A 6,355-nucleotide genomic window follows, 5' to 3' on the forward strand; every position below is an offset into this window, starting at 1 on the left:
CAGTGAAAAGCATACATTGGAACTTTCCTATGAAATTTGGTAATAGTCGGTGTCTAATATTGATTATGTAACAACGCAAATAGGGTGGATAGGGAGAATATTTTTTTAGTTTAACTAGGTTTCTCCCTTAATGCGTTCAAAATAAATCGAATTTATAAGACTAAAAATGAATAAGTATTATAGTTAAAATGTCCAACATTATGTAGGTAACATAAAACGACACTGTTCTTATAAATACTACTCGTATAAGTAAATTTTACAGTACCTAATGGAAAGAGCTGAACAAAGCTGAAAAAAACACATAAAATGCGGACCAATATTATTGCTCTCAGTAAATTGATTCAAATGGCACTTATAAATATTAATATTCTTAGTAGCCTTAACGTGCACGGCGATACAGCCCTTACATTATTACTTTAGCGCTTAATTTAGTTCGCGCTTTCATCTTATAGCCGCCCTAGGGGGCGCTGTTTAATTTTTCATACAAAATTTTTCGATGACACTTTGAATACGCAACGAAACGAACTCGAAAGTTTTTCGTACTAGAGGTACAGATAACCCAATTGGCGCGATAATGTGCAGGCAGGTAATGTAACAGCCCCTCAGCCTCCAAATGGAGGCAGAGCCGTAAAATTATTTTACTGGGATTAAGAACACAATATATAAAATTTCGTTTTTTGCTACTGTATTTAAAGCGAGAAGGTAGCAGGCAGATCTTTTTTTCTGCTGTAATAATTATTGAAATTTATTTGCCAAGCTTTTTTCATAGGCCGAAATTCGAGCAGTCGATTCATCTGATAAAAAGTGACTATTTAGCTTGAACTGTTTGTTGTTCTTAATAAAATAAAACTCTACTTATATCATAAACAAGTATCTACCTAGTATGATTTCATATTCATCAACTACTGTAATGATCTCCCCTATTAGACAACTCGAGGGCGTGTTTCGGATAACAAGGAATGGAACTCCAAACGCTTGAAGTTCAGTCCCCTGGCCAAGTTTCTGTTTTCAATGACCGCATTTGTGTACATTACGTGATCGAACCGTTCTCGAAATTCAGCCCCGATTACGGTAACTTTTAACGTCTACAATCCAGACACGCTTCTCGATTCTGCGATACGATTGGTCAAAACAGCTGACGTACGCTGTTGAACGACCAATCGTATCGCAGAATCGAGAAGCGTGTCTGGATTGGAAACGTTAAAAGTTACCGTAATCGGGGCTCTGATTTAACTGTACAACCCGATCGAGTCAACTGCGCACCTCGCTGAAATGTGGCACTCCCTCCTACTTACCCGGACACCTCCCCGCGTTCGCCTCGTCGATATGACGTCAGGTCTTAGGGTTGCCAACTTTTCTTTCAAAATATAAAGTATATCAGAGGTCGGAGAAGGAAAACAGACAGTATTAAAAAAAAAACAAACAGTATAGCTCTACAACGCGTACTTAAATGTGGTGTTGGGCATTTACTTTTAAAAATATCTATGGATACTAGTGATGCTAGCTGAAAACAGTATTTTGTATACTTTATTTTTGTTCAACAGTAAAAAGTATAATTTAGTGAAAAACAGTATAATACTGTTCAAAACAGTATAGTTGGCAACCCTATCAGGTCTGCTAGGTGCGCAGCTAACTCGACCGGGCCTTTACTATACTTTTCGCTTGCATGTAACCACAAAATAAGTACTAGCATTGTATGTATTAGGAAAATAACACCGATCTATCAACACCAACCTTTAGAAAATTATGTTTGTTATTACTAGTAGCCGCCACTTATTAATAAACTCTGCTTTCTAAGGCTGTGTAATAAAATAAATCTGTTTGTTAAATTCAAATAAAACGCCATCTAGTAGGTAGTCACAAAAATGTACACTTCACCATCACAATTTAAGATTTTCATCATGAAAATGAAATACAAAGTAAATGCCGTTTAGAATCACGTTGGAATTTAATAGTGTCGTAAAGAGGAATCGCGCTTGCTCGCGGCGAATTAGGCGCAAGCGGCGGCGTGCTCAATGTCCCCCGTAATCCTGGATAAGCCCCTAATTTTCTGGCGGTCACGATTTACGCCTTTGCCACACCGTAAACTTTATTCTATAATTCGCTGAAAAAAATAAACAACTTCATAATAATTAATTTTTGGGAGTAACAAGTTAATGCCATCCATGCCTTTCAGCATCGACTCTACAGTGTAGTCACCACAACCACAGATAATATAATACTAGCCACAACTAAACCAAAAAAAATAATGTTAAAAGATGGTGATGTCAATGGTTCCTAAATCATATTTCCAAACAAGTTTTTTCAGGTCATACCAGTTATACTAACAATCCAATTTTTCTTACCATCAACTATTATTGATACGAGTATAATCCTACTAGTATATCCTATCCTACTAATATTATAAATGCGAATGTTTGTGTGGATGTTTGTTACTCTTTCACGCACAAACTACTGAACAGATTTTGATGAAACTTTACAGTATTATTGTTTACTAGCGGCCGCCCGCGACTTCGTACGCGTGGATCCCGTTGTATCCCCTTCATCTATCTTACGCGGTTAAGATTTGTTCCCGTGGGAATTTTGCAATATCCTGTTGTAACTAAGCTTTAAGTTTACTAAGGTACCTGCATTCCAAATTTCAAGCGTCTAACTTAAGCGGTTTAGATTTTTCATACAAAAGGATTTTCCCGCTAATTCCCGTTCTCGTGGGAATTGCCCAGGAACTGCCCAGGAGTATGAAGAATAATTAGACCAAGTTTCGTTAAAATTTACTGATTGCATTTTTGGCATCAGTCAGTATCGATCACTAAATCACCCCCTGATAGTTATTTTGAAAATATATTTCATGTACAGAATAAATTGATCTCTCTACAGATTTATTATAAGTATAGATAACCCTGAATAACATACATTATGACGATCTATGACAAACTGAATTTCACGCCGGTGAAGCCGCGGGCAAAAGCTAGTCCAGTATAATCAAACAATTTTGCTACAGGCATTTAAATCAACCGAATGGTTTCTACTGTACGAGTAGCATGTTTTGTTTTTCCTAAGCTTTGTAAAATAAATTAAAAGAATCCATTTGCACATCACGTAAAAGCTTATGGATGGATAAAACTCAATTTAATGGAGTTTGTAATATGTGTGTCGTTTCGGAATTGCTTTTTTGCCAGTGAGAACGTAATAGATTTAAAAATTCTGAATTTTTACTATGAAATTTCATGGTAGCTGTTGAAAACACAAAGGAAACTTCAGCCATACAAAGTAATACAAACTTTCTTTTCCTATTCCAAATGTCTTTCTTGAAGATTCAATTTCCACCAACTTGCTGGTTTGGTTTTTCTGTCATGAAAACGTCATATCATGCAATCCAATTTGGCTTTTCTGTCATGAAAACGTAACTTTCTCGTTTTAATGTGTAGGTCATGGACCTATAAAAAAAGTAGGTATGTCTATTTTTTACTTCCTAATAATGATTTCTACTATTTAGTTTGATGAAACTAATCAGTTTTCTTTCTGTAAAATACTGTAAATAAATCTAAACTTGAACGCGAATTCTTTCAAGTGATAGCATTCAATCCAGAGTTAAGTTGCTTGATTTTGTTATAGCATCGTATCTCACAAGTTCGAAGAGTGAGTTCACGTTTTAGAAAATACAAAATGTGTTGAATAAGTACAGCTTTAGCTTCTAAAATGTTAACGTGGTACCTTATCTATCTACCCATTAAAATGAAACATTTTATAACATAAAGTACATACGACATCTCACTTTACAAATACACAGGTGAAAATATGATTGAGAAACTCTTTCCAATCACAATTGTTTCGCAGAACACTCCCTTATTTTACGCTCAGAAGCGTTTACAGTTAGTTTCGTCGGCTCCCGTGTTTTATAATACCTTTTGTGAATAAATATCCATTATTAATATTTGCGAAACTTTCTGTTATTATGCAGCTACCCTGCCCAGGTACCAGACAATATCACCAGTTACTAATTTTGGAGTTAAATTTGAAATTGGAATAAAACTTTGTTGTCATTTCTGCAAGTTTTACGGAGCTGGCTGGTATGAAAATGGCTGCTGAATTCTGGAAACAGAAACGTTATAAATGATGTGCCTGATATTGTAACGTTAAATTCACGTGAATAACGTAAAGCGTTATTGGGATTGTGAAAAATGAATGCCCGACGCTAGTACTTAGAGAGAATGATCATTTGTAATGCATTCTGAAGTCAAGTGAATTGCTTAGAATAAAATATCGTTCGTTCGGTCGTTCGTTCGTTTCAGCCAAATGACGTCTACTGCTGGACAAAGGCCTCCCCCAAGGTTTTCCACAATGAACGGTCCTGCGCTGCCCGCATCCAGGCTCTTCCCGCGACCTTTACTAGATCGTCGGTCCACCTAGTAGGAGGCCTGCCCACGCTACGTCTTCCAGCCCGTGGTCGCCACTCGAGAACTTAAAAACTTAAAATATCGTATTATTAGAATATTCAGCAAATAAATATCCATATATTTTATAAAATAAAAGTACAGAAGGTACCTTTTTAAATATTTATGAAAGACCAACATGCTTGATTAAACTCATTAATAAAGGCAATTTTTCCGTATTCAGCTTTTCAACATACGAGTATCGGATGTTATGCAATGAACAATGTTAGGAAATCAAATTCTCACTCCATTATGACTTTATTTTTTATTCATATCTAGTCTACTATGTCGAAATAGAATGAAGCGTTGTTTTGTAATACCTAAAACTCCATTCAATTCCCTGCAGGCTTTTAATTTTGAATTTTTAGTTTAGACCAATCATTGGACAGGCATGAGAAATTGAATCGAGTTTCTAATATCTTCTTATGTAAGCCCTTAAACAACTGCAGAAAATGTGTCATCTGTGTTGAAGTCTACACGCAATGTTTCTAAACTAAGGATGGGATGAATAAATTTAACATAATTCCGCAATCCTTATAGGCAAGGCCGGAGGTTCGGAACTAATCCTGAAGTTTCCCTTGCGAGTGACGCGCGTGACTGCGAGCAACGCGCAACGTGGCGTCTATGCCAGTGATGCCCAAAATAGTCTAATTAGACCCTCAAGGGATCGAATTCTACCTCCAAGGGGGTCTATGTGACCCTAAAAACGGGGTCTCAAATCCACGATAGTGACATGCACTTCTGCTTTCATGCAATAGGTAAGTTTTGAAATAATGACACATAGGTAGGTAGGCCTTACACATATTTTATGCGCTAAATTACTTAATCTTATTCTTCAGAAACCAATCGAACCAAAAAATGTAACAAGTGGTCTATGAGACTTAAATGTTTATCTCTATCTACAGTTTTGTCGAACACACGTTCCAGGCCATATGCTACTTAAAGTCGAAGTCACATCAACTGTAGCATCTTAAATAATTTAAATATGTGTTGTTTATTAAAATGTCTGACGTGCTGTCGACTGTGTTTCCTTGATAATAAGAAATTATCTAATATTATAAACTCTTGGTAACATAGTTATTTAATTATTCAGACATTTTCATTTCTAATAACCTTCGATCGTGTACCTGCCTACCTGGTACTTAAGTCTTATTCATACGGTTGGTAGGTATTTAATAATTCATCAGATTACTCTGCCTTCTTTACGCATACTTATAAATTATAATAAAGTAGGTAATACAATTTAATTTATAGCTTTTGTTGTTTAGTTAAATTGTGTAACAGGTACTGTGGCTTGTTACACGAATTTTAATGTACTATCGGCCACAGTGTTAATACCTGCCCATAGTGCCCATTTCCGGTCACGGACGAGAGCAACAATGGAAATGGGTAGTTAAAAAAACACTGTGGCTGATAGTACTATAGTCTATAACCAACTATTTAATTATCAGCTAACTGGTAATGTCCCAAGTCACACTTCCAAATGAAAAGAAAAGTATTTTACCAGAACAGCATAACGAGTGCTAGCCAACTTTTAATAAAGTGCTGAAATGTGTCACGATCCAGCGAAAGCAATATTATAAGCCGAGGCCGAGAAAACAAATACGCAGCTATTGTTCCCTCACCCGCCACTGTTTACCAACTTATTGCTCAGTTGCGGACTAGTTATAAAACCCACAACTTCTTACTACACTAAGTACAGCGCTCATTGTGCCGTAACTAAGATTAATTGTATTGTAACTAGATCAAGTTGACGGCAAGTCGAGGAAATTTTAAATTTGCCTTGAAAATCCATTAGCAGTATTCGACGGTCTGGTCTGGTAGGCGTAGCTCGCGCACAAAGCAGTCGTGCTCAGGACTAATTATTGTGTAATGAACACGAGCATTATACCTTAATTAATTATCTAATCTATTCTCTAAAG

This window comes from Ostrinia nubilalis, chromosome 4 (genome assembly GCF_963855985.1).
Source record: "Ostrinia nubilalis chromosome 4, ilOstNubi1.1, whole genome shotgun sequence".
Classification (NCBI taxonomy): Eukaryota; Metazoa; Arthropoda; class Insecta; order Lepidoptera; family Crambidae; genus Ostrinia; species Ostrinia nubilalis.